The 17,583-nt window shown below is 36.4% G+C and overlaps 1 pseudogene; it reads right to left on the bottom strand.

The window, feature by feature from the left end:
* Window positions 1-2,769: 2,769 nt before the first annotated feature.
* Window positions 2,770-16,258, bottom strand: LOC149141950 (uncharacterized; annotated as a pseudogene).
* Between the last annotated feature and the right edge of the window lie 1,325 nt (window positions 16,259-17,583).

Raw genomic sequence — 17,583 nt, 5'->3', positions numbered from 1 at the left:
ACACTGAAGCGAAGAAATACTTTCAATCTTTATAAAGGAAGAGTACTATTCAATGGCAGTTGGGGAGGGAGGGCCAGCCAACATGATAGGATGGACTTTCTTTGATTCCGATAGGATGGACTTTCTTTGATTCCGGATATAGAAGCATTGTTTTCCCTCCCACCTGGAGAAACATTGTTGGCTAAGGCACACAAAGATCAACCATGTTTTAGGAAGATTGATTATGTGCATGTATATAAAATAACATATAAATTGATCTATATGATGATGAAAAATCAATTGATGAATCTTTATGAATAGGTTTGCACCAAATAAGGTGTTCAAGCACAAGTCTAGACCCTCTAGATGCAAGAAAACTATCTACAACCAAGGTTGGGGCCCCAAATCTCAAATCAAGGGTGCAATCCCAACCTAGACATGCTTAGAAGAAGAGGAGGGGGAAGTACTAACACATGCGCTCTTAAGAGAATAAAACGAAAGCATGAAATCACCTTTTGATTCACTGTCATCTTACCAATGAGATATGGACTCTCATAGACTATGTAAAATGCAATAATGGATTGGAGATAACACAGAGGCATTAAATGAATGGACTACAACTAGAACATAAGACAAAATTTTGGTTGTAGAGATGATCTGCTCCATTTGGCTAGCTCAAAACAATGGTGTATTCCAAAATAAACCTCCAAACGTCTATAATATTTTCTACATGTTGAAGGCAAGCATTACCTTATCAAGCACGTCACTAAAGACAAGGCTTCCTTGCACTCTCATACTTTTGAAATACAAGTCTAAAGGTTACAACCAAGCCAGACTCCACATTGGTGTATGAGACCCCCTTACTTGTGGGACAAGGGACCCACCTCCGCACAGTGATTTGACCACTAAGTCAATGAAGGCATACATACTCTACCCCCTCTGGTTTTGAACCTGTGACCTCTTAGGAGGAAACACATGCTCTTAACCATTAGGCCCACTCAATCTAGATATAGTGGATTTCTCTTAAGGTCTCTTTTACATAATGAGTGATTACATTGGAACCACATTGGAACTAACATCATATAAGAAATAGAAACGACCCTGGAAACAATATTAAGAACTAATATCACTTCCTTGAAATAGAGTGACCCTGGAATTTCTATAATCAGAGAATCTCTTAACAATTTAAGCTAAACAATATTAAAGTAATGTCTTGAACACCAATAACCAAGAGCCGTATCGCCCTATAACGAAGCAACCTATGCAAGATCAAATTTAAGGCCTAAAATTTCAATGAAATAGAAGGCATACAATTTTGTGTCGTCAAGCAAAAAGTAAATCCACACTTCCCCTAAACTCTACAATGACACTGGTTCTTGCCACTAATATAGTGAAGCCCTTTCTATTGTCCATGACCAGAGTGCATAAAGAGAGGAGATACAATTCACATAAGTACCAAAACATTGTTAAGTAGCTTTAAAAACTACAATAACCCATAAACATTATTAATAGAATTATATACAAAAATAATACCACCAACTAAAGCAATATCGTTCCCTTCCTTTCCCACCTCAATTCCTACAGGGTATCACATTCAATTCAATAGAATGTTATCCTTACTCCATCACAAAAAATGTTTCATGGTCTACATAAGGTACATCTATTATAATACATGAAGAACACAAAGAAAGGCTTGTGGAAGATAAATCTGACACTTCAAATCAACAAATCATGCACCACTAAATCAAAAGCATTCAAGGTTAAACACAAAAAAATAGCTTTAGGACCCACTCCAATAGTAAAACATATATAAAATGCGGGAATTGTTTATTTTTAATTTTTAAGATGCTTTAAGGGTCCTAATAAAATGCCTATAAATCAGCTATCTCATTAAAACAAAGAACATGATCCAACAACTTAAAATTGATAATAAAACAAATATAATGAAGCCTGTCTTTGTAAAATAAGAAAGACAAATGAACCATAATCAAGAAGGTATTAGCAACACATAATTCCCAGAAAGACTCACCCCAAACAGATTCTGCATTGGTGTTACATTTGAGATTTACTCCTGAATCCTTCTCTGTTTAGGTCTCAAGCTTCATGAGATGCAACAAGATAGAGACCTTGTCTAGGTTAAAAAGCTAAAATCAACAAAATCTCGAACAGGAAAATTAGAATATTGGGGGTACACCCAAACACCTCTAGGCTTTTAAAGCTACAGATATAATGGACTTTGAGAAATATTTTAAAGCTACAGATATAATGGACTCTGATAAATAACATTTTGCATCTCTTTGCTTCAGAGAATGTATAACATGCAATAAGAACTATAAAGCATTTAAACCTAATCATCTTCCATACTAATAAATTGAATATATTGAGAACTAAATATAGCTACATAACAATTCATGGATAATTTGTTACATCATAAAGAAAAGACTATAAAATCATATGCAAGAAGCTAAAAACTGTAGTGGACATTTACAAAAGGAACTAGATAAGTTAAATTTACTAAAAGTAAATTGATAAGAATTGCAAGTCAAAGAACCAAAACCATGGCAACTAATGGGTGACTATGCAACTGTAGCAAGAGTCGCAACAAAAGCCAGGTTCCATTTTTGCTATGATATGTAGGATAGCAATAGTCTATCATTGCAATATTAAAGAAACACTCCTAGAGTTTTCCTCCTCTCTTCAAACTCTAAACCTGGGGCAGAGCTCCTAATGAATAATGTGTAGTTTAAGAAGCTAACCTCCAACAATGCAAAAAATTTAAACCATAGAAGTTCAGTTGGATGCATTAAGTGGAGGCTCAGGGTCTGTTTTACTACAGTGTGGTTGGAAAGTGAACCAATCTCGTTTGCCATTTGTCCTGCTTGACCTTAAGTATTTTTTCTCGCGGGTCATGCACTTCCTTCACTAGCTCTGCATGTTTGACCTGGGCACAGTTCTCCAGTGTATCGGTACCATCAAAACCATTCTCCTTTGTTACATCAATTGAATCTTGCTTGGGTTCCTGAGGCTCTCCCTTACTCTCAAAAGCGTTGTGCTTTTCTTCATTCTCTAGCACTAGATCTTTCTTTATGGCACCTTCTGCCCCTTGTGGTGCCATCTCTTCTGTCTTCTCATCCATTTTATTTATTTCTTCAGTTTTGGACCCATGTATTGTTTCTTTGTTTTCTATTTCCCTTTTGTCATCACTCTCTTCTTCTGCTTCCTTCTTCTTTTCAATATCATCTTTTCCCTTCCCTTCTTCTTCCTTTTTGTGATCAACATCTTCCCCTGTTTCAGCCATATCTTCCCTGTGATGGATATCATGCATTTCCTCTTCCTTACTAGCTTCTACTTGTGATTCTTGTTTCTCTGCATCTTCTGAATCTCCTTTTGATTTTCTGGATCTCTTTGGTTTTTTCTTCGATTCACTTTCTGGTGTTTTGACTGGTGATTCCTTTACTTTTTCACTTATCTTTGAAGATCTCCTTGTTGGTGTTACCTTACCTATGGTACTAAGAAAATGTCAAATTATATTTTCTAAAAGATACATGCCAATATCCTCACAAAAAGGGTATGAATTTCAAACGACAAAAAAAACAAGGATATGTAAGAACATAAGTTCAGATCAGGAAAAAGTAATAAAATAACAAACTTGACATGTGCTCCAAACATAGTTCAGATCAGGAAAAACCAATAAAATAATAAACTTTACCTGTGCTCCAATCAAATTCAGAGATAGACGGCCCTCTTGGATTTTCCTTCAAGTACCACTCTATTGCCTTTTTTGTCTTGAATTCTTCACCTATTAGGGTGATAAAAACAACTTCATATGTTTTGGGTGTCCCACCCTTCTTTGGAATAAGCTGGAAAAAGAATTTTCAGAATTCCATCACAGTACAAGATATACCATTGAATCTCTACAATCAGTTTAGAAATTCAGAAAAGCAACTCATATATGAATCCAAACCCTGTACTGTGCACACTGCATCTACATTATAAAAATTCTTAAACAACTGAGAAATAAATAATCTTTAGGACATGGATTTATTTGACAACTAGTTAGGGCTTAATCTTTTAAATTTTCCACTCAAAAGTTCGATTTGCATTGTGACAGGAACACAATAGCTTCCTTTGGGAATGACACAAAAGAAAATTTAAGTATTTGAGTTGGCAAAGCTTAGGGCTGAAAGCTTAATACCATGTTCAAGCACCTGCGTTCTCATTGTAACTTGAGAGGCCCACACTAACACCTTATCTATTCACTATTTTCTCTGGCACTCCTAAAGTCTGAAATTGATTTGGTGAAACATGGGGCTCAAAACCTCACTTCATGCTTATTAAGCACCCAGTCCCTATTTATTAGGCACCCACATTCTCCTCTATGTTTACACCTGCATTTCCAACTTATGTCATTTATGTGAACACTCTTGACAATGCCACCAATCATTGTACAAGAGAAATGTGCAGGGTTAGCAGGAATACTCATCATGGATGGATATGGGTGACACGTAAAGAAAGGAGATAGGTAGAAGAATATACGCCACTGGGAAAATTTCAGTTTATATGGCGGAATAAACTATTAACAATTGCATTTTATAGTTTTCTTGGGAGAAAGAGCCACAAGTATGTGGATCCATGCATGGAGAATAGGAGGTCTGTCTGGAAAGCGTATCACTTAATTTTGGGTACAAATTTCCTGTTGAATATAGCCGCTGTCAAAGGAATACATGTTGGATGTTTTTCTGTGCTATTTGGTGAGGTCTATCTTTGTTACAGGCTACAGGAATAGAGTTGCTACAGTATCTTGTTGCTAAGACTATTCAGTGGGTATGAAGGCATGTATAAGTCCTCTCTACGACGCATATGCCCATGCTTGAGTGCAGACAGGTCAGAATTCTTCCATGTAGTTTGGAACTGTTTCAAGATTCGTTAAAGAGCTACCAAGCTCTAAATCAGCCATTGGGTGTCTTCTATGGATAATTGCAGTAATTGAGGGAGAGGAGAATGAGGACTGAAGCTGACAACCCTAACCAGTGACTAGGATTACCATCAACACTTGAAGCTAATTGTGTTTGTGCCCTAACCAGTATTCAGAATTGCAGTATAGAAATCTCCAGCCCTCGGTGCCAGAATTGCAGCTTCATTAAGTCATATTCATGTTTAAGTGCTTTGATGTTAGATCTTCCATTTGGAAAGTTAGTGTTGACTTTAAATCATTATTCTCTATATCTCTTTTTTTGAACAATTGATGATTACTAATTGGAAGATTTGATCAAGGGTTTTCCCCATCTTGGGGATTTTCCCTGGCTTGAACCATATTCTTGTGTTCTTATGTCTTGGCTTGTCTTCAACATTTATCGCTTATGTTTTTTCATTAGTTACTATATTATTGTTGATGGATTAATGGGAAAATGGATGTATGAAGTAACTAACCTAAGAAATGAACATGTTAACTTAAAACTAACATGGTATCAGAGCTCAGGTGAGGACACACCCAAGTATAAGAGATTGCAATCACGAAGAAGCTTCTGAGGAATTTCATTGATTAAACCTTTAGCTCTCTGAGATAACTCTTAAGTTCAAGAATAACAAAAATGTGACATTCTCTTAAAGATCATGGATACTAATCCAAGAGCTACTTGAAAATCATGGGGAAAGGTTGGAAGTCATCAAGGTATGTTCCTGTATTCATAAGGTATGTTTTGAGTAATGTCAAGATATTTTCGAAGGATTATTTAACAGTGTTATCTTGAGACTATATAAGCATATAGGAGGATATACTTAAAGATTGAAATCTTCTATGATCCTTGGAGATAGGCCCGAACCTCTGTAGATGCTTGATTGAAGTATTACAACCCTCATTTTAGAGGACTGTATCATTCTTAAAAGAATAATTTCTCTTTGAGATTCTCAGATCCCTGGAACATTTCAGATGATAGCTATGGTTTCACATCCATCTCATCCCTTTTTGTTTCATTACATATCACTGAGCATTTAAAGATGAGTGGTTAAAGGGTATATTGAAGACAACCTAGTTTGAGCATGAGTACTGGATCTTTGCTGAGAGTTTGTTGACAATTTTGAATATAAGGATCAACCTTGATTATCCTATGCGACATACTTTTTGGGAAATTTTCAGATCAAGGAGCAATATTAGATAATCAATGATTGTATTGCTCTAACTTTTGCAACAGTTTTTTTTGGGGATATATGTATATATATGTTATCGACATAATCTGTCAGGTCTGTGAAGGCATTATGGGAGATGTATTGATCACTTGATATCTCAAGGCAATACGTCCTTTCTTCTTAATACCAACTCTAAGGTTCTGAGTGACCTTGCTCTGAACTTGATTTAAGAATCTTGATCTCTAATGATGATGTAATCCTAGCAACGTTTGATTGATGCTCTTCTTGAAGGTATCTCGGCTCATTGAAATCAACAATTAACTTCCCCACAAGAATTCTGGGCTATGCTTAAAAGCCTAACCTATTAAGTTTTCTTGTTGGTAAGTAAGGCAACCATATTTTGTGCTAAGAGGTTCAGATTTGAAGATTGAAGTCGAAGCACACAGAAATGTAAGGAATTCTATTACATCTCATATTCGATGCCTTGACAACCTTATCCTATCTTTGACCTTGATATCAAATTATAGTATCATTTTCTTCAAAGTCAAATGCCTTATCATATTATGAAATGTGGCTCTTGGTTGTCAAATCTACTTGACCTTCTCTCTCTTGAATTATTGAAATCATTCAAAGCTAAGAATGGAACATCTCTAAGAGAAAAGGTATCAGCTTGATGGAAAGTCATTTTGAAATCATATAAGTGACAACTGAATTAGGACAATTTTATGAAGATATGTTGAAGATTCAGGTTGAAAATTGATTGCGTATAGAAGTTGTCATGGAATCATTAATAAGTAGAAAAGGGTTCCACTCTTGTTGTTAAGTTGTATCACTAATACACATCATCGGCTGAATGTTGCGGTGAACCTGTCAGAGGCTGAAACATTCAGATCAAGGACACAGCTTGTTTTCGCTGATGAATATGTATAAGGAAATGTTGAGATTAGTTACTGCTGGACATGTATTACTATTATCTCTGGAATAAAACTAAGAAGCCTTGTTAACAAAACAATGCTTGTATGGACCATATTGGTATATTGAGTAATGATGGGGTCGTCCTGGAAGTATGAAGATCTGTAGCTATCAAGGATAGTATCCTGTGTAGTAAAGATACAATATCAGTGGCACTGTCTATGAATGACATCCCTGTACATGCAACACAACATCATTTATGCTCTATTTTTAGCCCACCATTTTGTATGATATCGCTACAAGTCTAGTAGCGGTGGTGATATGTTGTAGGCCCTATATGTTGATGCCTGTGTTACAAGATTGTTCACAATCAAGCTGTAAACCAGTCAAATGCATCTTTTGAAGCTTTTATTCTTGAAGATCGGCTAGGAAAAGAATGGCCTTTGTTGAAATCATCTCAAGAAAGATGTCTTCTCCTGATTAAAGAAGAACCTTGTCGATTCTTCAGAAAGTTCCTCTTTGGTCTGGAGCTTCCTTGAAGCCCATACGAGAAGCTCAGGAAATTAAATGTAGCAAGGCTCCACTATAAAATGTTTGAATTAATAGCAGGTTGAAGACAGACCTATGAATACAATTTGAGTATGAGGGAGATATGGTTCAACTATTGATGACATTTGTCCTACAGATGATAACCCTCTCATTTATCAAAGTAAGAGGGAGATTTTTCTTGAGGGGTCAAGATGAAGGGATCTAAGATTAAAAGGTTTGATAAGATGGAGATGTAGTTAATTTGGACATAGTCATCTTATGAGGTCTCTATATGAAGACTTTTGAGTGGGTCCATGGATATAAATTGTTGCTTATTCAGATATCTTTATTGCCTGAAATACATTGCTGAAATTTTTCTTGGTTAGATAATATGGTAAATGAAAAGTGCACATCTAAAATTCACATTACTTTATGAATAAATCAAAATCTAAAACATTATGAAGGCTGAAATCTGGATCATTATGAAGGCTAAAATCAGTAAGTATGGCTTCAGTGAGCCATTTATGCACTCCTTCGTTGTATATTGTAGAAGAAGATTTCGAGAATCCAGTATTTCTCATACCACCATATATGGTACAACAAAGGACAAATTTCTATGACATGTTTGGGTGGACAGATCTTATGATGAGCAGGTTGTCAGATGAACACAATGCACCTTGAAAAGACAAAGAGGGAGTAAGATCAATCAAATAATGCAAGAAGCAGAGGACTGTGCGACCAAGATCTCTACTATAAATCAATGTGTTTGCTATACATACATCTATATGTTATGAGGATCCTATTGATCTAGTCTTGACTTTCAGAAAGCAGCTTGGCACTATTCCCTATATGAAGGGATCCTTGATTAAAGATTGAAGATTGAGCTCTGGGAGCTCCTGGGGGCTTGGGATACTTATTGAGCTATGAGCGAACATAGGGTGAATGATTCACCTTCCCCTATTAGTGCGTTATGTACAAGGTGAGTGGTTCACCTTCCCCCGTGATACCCCATGATGGTTGATATGTATGTAGGGTGAGTGGTTCACCTTCCCCCACTGGTGATGACATATGCATAGGACGAGTGGTTCACCTTCTCCTAATGGCATATGAGCAGGATAGGTGGTTCACCTTCTCCTGCGGATACCCCAACGAGAGATGCATATAGGCATTTTTTGACATGTCAGTGGGATGTGGTTCATCCTTTATCCACATGTAGGATGCTCATTCCTTACAATTGTCGATTGACATGTCGGTGGGATGTTGTTCATCCTTTCCCCACGTGTAGGATCCTTCCTATGATTGATTGTTGTGACTTGTGTTTGTAGGATGTGGTTCGTCCTTTCCCTACGTGTGATTGTGTTGTGCAATTGTAGGATGTGGTTCGTCCTTTCCCTACGTGTGGTTGTGATGTGCGTTTGTAGGATGCGGTTCGTCCTTTCCCTACGTGTGATTGTAGGATGTGGTTCGACCTTTCCCTATGTGTGGTTGTGAGCAGGATGTGATACATTCTTTCCCTACTATTGATTTAGTATCATCCTACCCATGTAGTCTGGGACACATGGGAAGTACCTTTCATCTAGCTAATGAGTTGGGAAAAGTGGTTAAGGACCATAGAAATACCAATGGAACCATTGTGTATTTCCGTACTCCCTATGACTAGGATGCTTGGTGTTCTTCAACTTGATCTGGGATCAAGTCTGATTGAGGTTTTACCTCTGGACTAAATTTTGTCAGTGGAGAGTGGTAAGGTCTTGTGGCTCACTCTTAGTCAATTCTTCTTCATTATTACTTCAGTGTTCAACAGAGCAAAGCAAAATCAATATTCAGAGATGGTTCATGGTGATCAGAGACATAGTTGTTGGTTTGACAGGTGGAATTCTCCCTAGTTGAGAGGGAGTGTTAAATTTGGCAACTAGGGCCAAATTCCACCATTGGAAAAATCATCTATTGGAGATGATTATTTCATTGAAATCCTCTTTTAGAGAGGACCAAAATCGACCTAAAGATCACCGAATTTGGATAAGGAAAATATTTATTTATTTAAAAAGAAATTCTACAAGTCATAATCTTATTAAGGCGGGAAAAGTGAAAATTTGAAATTCAAATTTGCCTCCCAGTGTCAAGGTTGGCTTCACCTCCATAAGGACAAATTGTCATATATATACAGGCATCCTCCATCCTCATTTAGATCATCCAAGTTCTCATCCTCTCCTCTGAAATAGGATGGCATATGAGGTAGGACGCAGGTGGCAGGGGTCGAGATTATGAGGAGGCACATCTCTGTTTAGGGTAAAATTTTCTTGGGAGAAAGAGCCGTAGGTATGTGGCTCCATGCGTGGAGGATAGGAGGTCTATCTCGGCAACATATCACTTGATTTTGGGTACAACTTTCCTGTTGAATATAGCCGCTGTCAAAGGAATGCCTGTTGGATGTTTTTCTGTTCTATTTGGTGAGGTTTATCTTTGTTACAGGCCGCGGGAATAGAGTTGCTACAATATCTTGTTGCTAAGACTATTCAGTGGGTATGAAGGCATGTATAAGTCCTCTCTAGGATGCATATGCCCAGGCTTGAGTACAGACGGGTCAAAATTCTTCCATGTAGTTTGGGATTGTTTCAAGATTCGTTGAGGAGCTACCAAGCTCTAAATCAGTGATTGGGTGTCTTCTATGGATAATCGTAGTAATTGATGGAGAGGAGAATGAGGAATGAAGCTGACAACCCTAATCAGTGACCAGGATTTACATCAACACTTGAAGCTAACTATGTTTGTGCCCTAACCAGTATTCAGAATTGCAGCTTCATTAAGTCATCTTCATGTTTAAGTGCTTTGATGTCAAATCTTCCATTTGGAAAGTTAGTATTGACTTTAAATCATTGTTCTCTATAACTCTCTTTGTTGATCAGTTGATGATTAATAATAAGAAGATTCGATCAAGGGTTTTCCCCATCTTGGGGATTTTCCCTGGCTTGAGCCATATTCTTGTGTTCTTATGTCTTGGCTTGTTTTCAACATTTATCTCTTATGTTTTTTCATTAGTTACTGTATTATTGTTGATGGATTAATGGGAAAATGGATGTATGAAGTAACTAACCTAAGCAAAGAACATGTTAACTTAAAATTAACACACTCGCATAAGAAGACCCACGTAGACGATTACCAAAGGCAGACTTGCATAAGAACATCTAGGTAGACAACTACCAAAGGCATATGTGCAGAGACAGGTGCAGGTGTGTGGATCTGGACCCATTAAGAACCTCTCACACTATTATTTATGTTATTGATAAAGCAAAATTTGTCACAAGGAAAACGGGTGAATGAGGTTAGGGGCTAGAAAATCCAGTTAACAAGCCTAAGCTACAAGCTATGGGATACAAGTGAAAACAAGAAAGAAGACCCTAAGAAAGGGTGACCCACGAGTGTTAACCCTAGAAAAGGGAGATGTGCTACTCAGCATTAGATAGTGCAGGCAGATGTAGATGGAGATGTAGAGAGAATACAACCAGTGAAGAACCTGATAAATCTAATGTGTAGACAAAACTTAAAAGAATGAAATTAAAGGAAAATGTGAAGAAGTTTTGGACCCTACTCACTAGGGGAAATGTTAGTAGAAACTATACTTAAATCATGGTCAACTTTACATGGGGAAATGTCTAGAATTATGTCAATAACTGCAAAATTGAGATTTGAAGATCAATACTCATTTCCTCTGACATGGGTATGTTCAACGTTTCAATTATTTACCAGTACCCCAATCACTTTGTTAATATTGAATTTAATATCCTCATACTCTTCTCAAAGGATAGAGAGAAATATTAGGGTTAACCATATATATCCCAAAATTATATGAATAAAGTGTAATCATGTAAATAATTTCCAGATATAGATGAAAGATATAACATACCTGGCATGCTTTGCATATGCTTCATAATGTTCCATGAGCATCTTCCCAACTTGTTCATTCAAAGAAGACTCTAGGAATGGTTCTACAAGTAGGCATCTTATGACCTACAACAATAATCCAAAGTTTAGAAAGGGAAATAAATTACTATTGTTTATGGAAAAAATCATGTACTTCGGTCCCTATAACTAAGATCCAAGAATGCATACAAACTGCATGAATGTCCATGCCAGTTTACTGTTGCAGAGTTGATAAAAAGTGGAGTTCAAACAATAATACAAGGTGTGCTAACTATGCAACAAATAACAATAAAAAATCTTCCAACAATTTATTTTCTTCTTCACATGAATTCCAGTCAGTTCTCATTGTGCAGTGCGCACAAATCACGTCAAATGTAACATTTTGAATACATTTTTAAAATTCACTTCTAAATCCTAGAACCACAAATAGTTCATCCCTAAGTTTCTTGGTCAATTAATTATAGAATGTTAAAAGTGGCCACGAAAAAAAGATCACAAGTTGAGAAAAATTCATTGAGTTATGTGCTCATGTGCAACATCAGTTTTCAAATATCACTTAAGTAGTATGAAACAAGTGCAAATCCTGTAGCTCATGTTGTATCGAAACAATTAACACACTACAATTCCATTCAAATAGCTTATGTCCATCTTTAGTTTCCAAATATCTTTCAAGCAAAAAATACGCAACAAGCACAATTGTGTCCAGCCAAATGTAACACACTACAATTCTTAATAAAAATTATGATAAATAAGCTAAATTGATAAGTGGATGAACACATACAAGAAGAATGTGTCACAGTCTAAGGGTTGGATTCCAATCCTTCTTCAGAGTATTGACACATATCTCTCCATTGCTTGCAATATTAGGGTGGAAGATTTTTGTGAAAAAATACCCTGCAGTCCAAGCCAATCATTACTATTGAAAGATGCCAAAGTTTATTTCTCAGTTTTTACAAGTCATGCATCCCCCTTATATACTTGATGATTTAGATAAGCAGTGAGTAGAAAAACAAAAAGAATGCCCTATAGGCAACTAAACATCTAAATAAAACATAATATCCATTTAAGAGAATGTAAATTAGATGAAGTATCATTATAAGGATCAACAATTTCCTCTGGAAGTAGAGTTTGGAAAATCAGGACTTGGAACCAATTTCATTGGAAAAACACCAAATTCATATGGAATGCTAGTTGCAGGAAAAAGCATCAATAAATGTAAATAGAGCTCATGTTCCAAAAATCTAGTAATAACCATGCAAAAAACGAATTCAGATGCTTCATCAAATGCAATATGAAAAAATGATCCCTTTCTCAAGAATAGAACATCCAAAATATGTTGCGTTGTTCTCGATTATGCTTTTAGAATGTACCTGGTCCTTCAATGTTTGCATCTTTGATTGAAAAAGTTGTCATCATTCACCACCACTTTTGTACCTCCATGAGGTGATTCATCAAGACTCTTCAACTCCTTTGAAATTTCATTTATCACCACTGGTGGGAGGTTCTCGTTTTCAACCTGTAACATAAGATATATATGTATTTATGTATGAAGATCCACTTCAAAATGGAAAGCATCACAAACATTTATCCCTGACAAAAACCATATTAACTGATCGTGAACAACTAGAAATATAACAACCTAAATGCAATTTTCACCACTATCCAGGATGTTGGGGTTTTACATTATATAAATTGAAGACTAACTAGAACTCTGCACCTTTAATTCTAGCATTGAGGAGATGAAAGGAAAAGGGACTTTCTTGCAGTGCTGAAGAAACCAAAATATGCTAAAAATATATGTATTGGTAAAGACAAAATATAAACATTCAAAATATTCCATTTAGTAATAGCTATTTATGTATAAGCAAATGGTAATAGAAAGCACAACAAGGTCCACTAAAAGATGAAAGGCCCCAACTATTTATCGATGTAAGGTTTTTACTTTTGAAAGGAAGAGGGACTTCCTTACAGTAAAAATTAAACAACTTTATGCCAAAAATCTATGCATGAGGAGAAAAAGGGATAGAAAAATTCATAATATGCCAATTTAGCTATAGAAAAACCTCTATTAGAGATAATTGAGTATCTATAATGAGCTAAATGCCCCATCATCCATCAGTAGGGTTAGGATTTTTTCCATGTCCCATTGATACAACTGCCTGAAATTCAACTTGTAGCAATGGCTGAAAACATCCACTTACTGATTTGGCAGATGGAACCTCCCTATCTAGCAGGTAAAATGGAATTTCACAACTCTCATTTACCTTGAAGGCTTGAGAATGACAACTTCAGTAAAGAATGTTGAAATAACAAAGAATAGATAACACAGTCAAGGAATAAAGATCACTGCCCATGACAAGATAAAGGGGCCACATATTCATTCTTTTCCATATTGACCAATGTATCGGGGTGCAAAATGTGTACAACAGTAACATGATTCAAAGAATGAGAGTTCAAAGAATATCCCTACTAAACATTTGCAAGTTGGTGGTAGAAAACAGTCAAGGTATGCATATGATGCAATGGTGCAGTTTTAGCAGGAAGAAATAAGAAAAGATATGAGGCTGCAAGAATTGGCAGGAGCAGAAAATATTTATTCTTCTTTCTCTGGGACCAAGGACTCTTCAATTATTTTGCATGAGAAGTCTACTAGTGACATAGTACACGCAGAAGAAAATGGCAATCCTTTATCGAAGAAAAAGGAAGCTTGTGAATGAATGGCATGTTTTTTTTTCAACCCATGGAAATGACATTATCGTTTTCTAGTGCTATATCTCTCTATACAAATAATCAATATTTTCTAGTGCTCTATCTCTGTGTAAAAACAATCAACCTTCTATAGTGCTCTATCTCTCTATACAAATAATCAACCTTTTCTAGTGCTCCATCTCCGCATGAAAATTTTATACGAATCAAGTTAAAAAATGCTCAAACGGGAATAATAAATTCTCAAAATGGTAGTAGAATTGAACTTGAATTCCAATGGTTATACCACTATATCCTCCTTGGAAAGGGGGCTTGGTGTGAGTGGCTTTGGGTGAATTAGATGAGCATTGTATATCAACGTAGCTTAGAATTTGGTACATATGAGCCAGCTGTAATTGCATTCATGAATGAGATTCAAAGCCAATTGCCATTGCATTATGGCTTTGTACATTGTTGGGAGATGAGAGATGCTATCTTCTTTTCCCCTTAAGTTTCAACCTTGATCAAATCATTTTATAGCTTACCAATAGGATAAGAACCATTCGATAGATGTATGATGATGTAAATAACACAAATATATAAAACTATATACTCTGGAAATTATTTGTCTTCGATTTTTCTTTGTATGACTAAGTTGGGTCAAGGCTACTTCTAACATTGAAAAGTTCATATAAATTACACTACATGCCTGAGAGGTTTGGTTTGCTCTATGTTCCAAAAAAAAATCATGTTAGCATGACAAAATTTATGTATCCACTAACTAACATTGCATTTGTAAACAATCTCCTGTATTTTTTTAAATCTTTTGTTGGTGAAACTCAATATTTAAATTCCCCTTAAACAAATATTCTGGTTTATCATGGGCATACGCATAGGTCTCGCTCCCCAGTCTTTACCCAAAAATAAATAGGTTGAAGTAAGCTAATGAAAATATTGATTCGATAATGGAAGGCATTGTGAGTACTTAACATGGGCAAGTTGTTTCCTATTTAATCATAGCTTATTATCAATCTATGTCTGCAGAGTCACTATAAAATGGTTGACCAACATATAACATAAAGTTCTCAAGTTTGAGTTTGTCACTGAAGGGATAATTCAAATGTTACATTGTTAATGCATCCAACAAACCTTTGTTTTCAATGTCCTAAATTTTACAACCTTATAGTAGGAAGATTGCCAGTTTTGCACCATAAGTTTTGTAATAGATGAAGGCGTTGTAGGTTCATGCTACAAAGTTGTAATATTTGGAACATGCAAGAATTGTCTTCGACAGATACATCCTTACCTGTATACCCTTATATAGCTTTGTGGTGTTTACTAAACCACATAATTTCATGTGTATGTGTTTTACTCTGGAATTTATTTGTACAGTAAAGAAGTGTTGACTATAACAAAAACCTAAAATAGGTTTTGGAATATTTTCCATTTCCAACTGAGCTTAGGACAAAGCTCACATATAAAATAAAGATCTTTAATAATAGAATTTACCTGGGTATGTTCATGACATATAAATAAGATTAAAGAAATTTCCCAAATCAAGTAAAACAAATTAAATCATGGCCATGTTCAAGGAGGCTTGATTACAAGCCTTGTTAGAAATAGGCTTCATTTCTAATATACAAACAAAAATGATCAATTACCATAGGAGATGTTTCTTAGAGACAGTGCAAGGGATATTATATATGCTATATCATACATCATTCTGAGACTATGAAGATTAAAATTATGATTTAGCATCTATCCTAAAATATTTGAGTCTCAAAGTACTAATCCACATGACTGTGTTTTGGGTACCAAAAAATAAATTTCTAAAAGCCACTTAATTATATTGTGCCAAATGTTTGCTACAAAGAAATTCAATGTAGTTAGCTCAACATTGAGTTCTTTCTTACCTTGTCACAATATCAATCTATCACAACATCTTCAGATGTCCTGAACTACTAGGCACCTGCACTAATATAAGCACATGTGGCAATGAAGTGATTGCATTGAGAGGTGCTCTCTCCATCCCAGTGGTTTTGCCAACATCGCCAAGCCCCACAATTCCTATAACTCTAGTGTTCTTGCTTTGCTGCTCGAGTAACATTGCCCTTTCGAATACTTCAACTTTCTCATCCAACGCTGTTAGATATCTAGACACATGTAGTGCTCTTTTAACTCTTTCCAACACTCCTTCCTACCCGACAAACAAATTTCCCATGCTTGTTTTCTCGTACCATTGCTTGTTGCAACAAGTTACCCTCAAGCCTACGTTTTCTGGGTTGGAGTAGAAGGATTCGTGCTCTATCAACGACGTTGGATCTAGTCTCTTTCCAAGAGTAGCTAGTAGTTCTTCTGCACCCTGGATTTATGGTCCAGTTCCCGATTCATCTCGCTCAACCCTATTACTCACTTTGTGGAAAACCTATCTGAGACTCCTTTGAATATTGTAACCATGCAAGAGAAGGGCAAAGCTAAAATTGATGGATCTTATGTAATGTATGATCTATTACCCTTTCCTAATGGCTTGAAGTACCAGACACATGGTCCTCTAATAGTATATGAGCTTGTTGTGAATCTTACCTTTGAGCTTGTTGGCCCTAGTGAATACTGGGTTGTCCACCCTAAAAACATGCAGCCAAACATTGCCATGTCTGAGTATACATGAGCTATTTTTAGAGGCCTCACTCTTCCAAACATTGGTAGCTGCATTGTCACCATTGATGTAGTGTCCGTGACCCATCGCTGAAATGAAATTACGAGTCAGAAATGTGTACAACATAAACTATATATCAATCCAGCAAGGTAGAAGGTTAGAGTAAGAGGGAGATTGGAGTACTCACCCATTATATGTCTCCATATTGAAACATTTTGTTTCTGCAACATCAGTGAGAGCCTTCCTCCATTTCTTGATGGTGCTGGGGTCATATCATGGTTTAGAATCGAACATTGTCTTCTTCTCTAGCGTTTGCAGTGCTCGGCCATATACTCCTTTTTCGCCCTGCATTCCCCATCTAAGATCTGAAGGCTTGACACTGTTAGCTCTGCTATGCAAAAGGATCAAAAATGGATTCAAAACACTCTCAAAGGCTGCAAATACACTTAAATTCATGCCAAAGGATCCATTGTTGCTGTTGAAATCTTCAAATTTTGATTTAAAGCCGTCCACCAATCGAATTGGTTGCAAAAGAAAAGCCCTTGGGAAAGCAAAAATACGCTATCGGGAGGCAAAGACACTCCAAAACCATGCAAAAAGCCCGAATTACAGGCTTAAAGGTCCAAATGAACCGCAGCCATTTGATCTGGCCGATCAACGGTCCAGATCTCATCGGCGGATATGGCATCGACGCTTCACGAAGGATCGGGGCACAAGACATCGCCGATGAGCGATCACCGATATCGCATCGGCGAGTCGCAATGGAGGACTTACAA

Source organism: Pinus tabuliformis, chromosome X (assembly GCF_031772625.1).
Source record: "Pinus tabuliformis cultivar Carrire ecotype Pingquan chromosome X, CPIR1, whole genome shotgun sequence".
NCBI lineage: Eukaryota > Viridiplantae > Streptophyta > Pinopsida > Pinales > Pinaceae > Pinus > Pinus tabuliformis.
The sequence above is the reverse complement of the archived record's forward strand: the minus strand, read 5'-3'. Positions and strand labels throughout refer to the sequence as shown.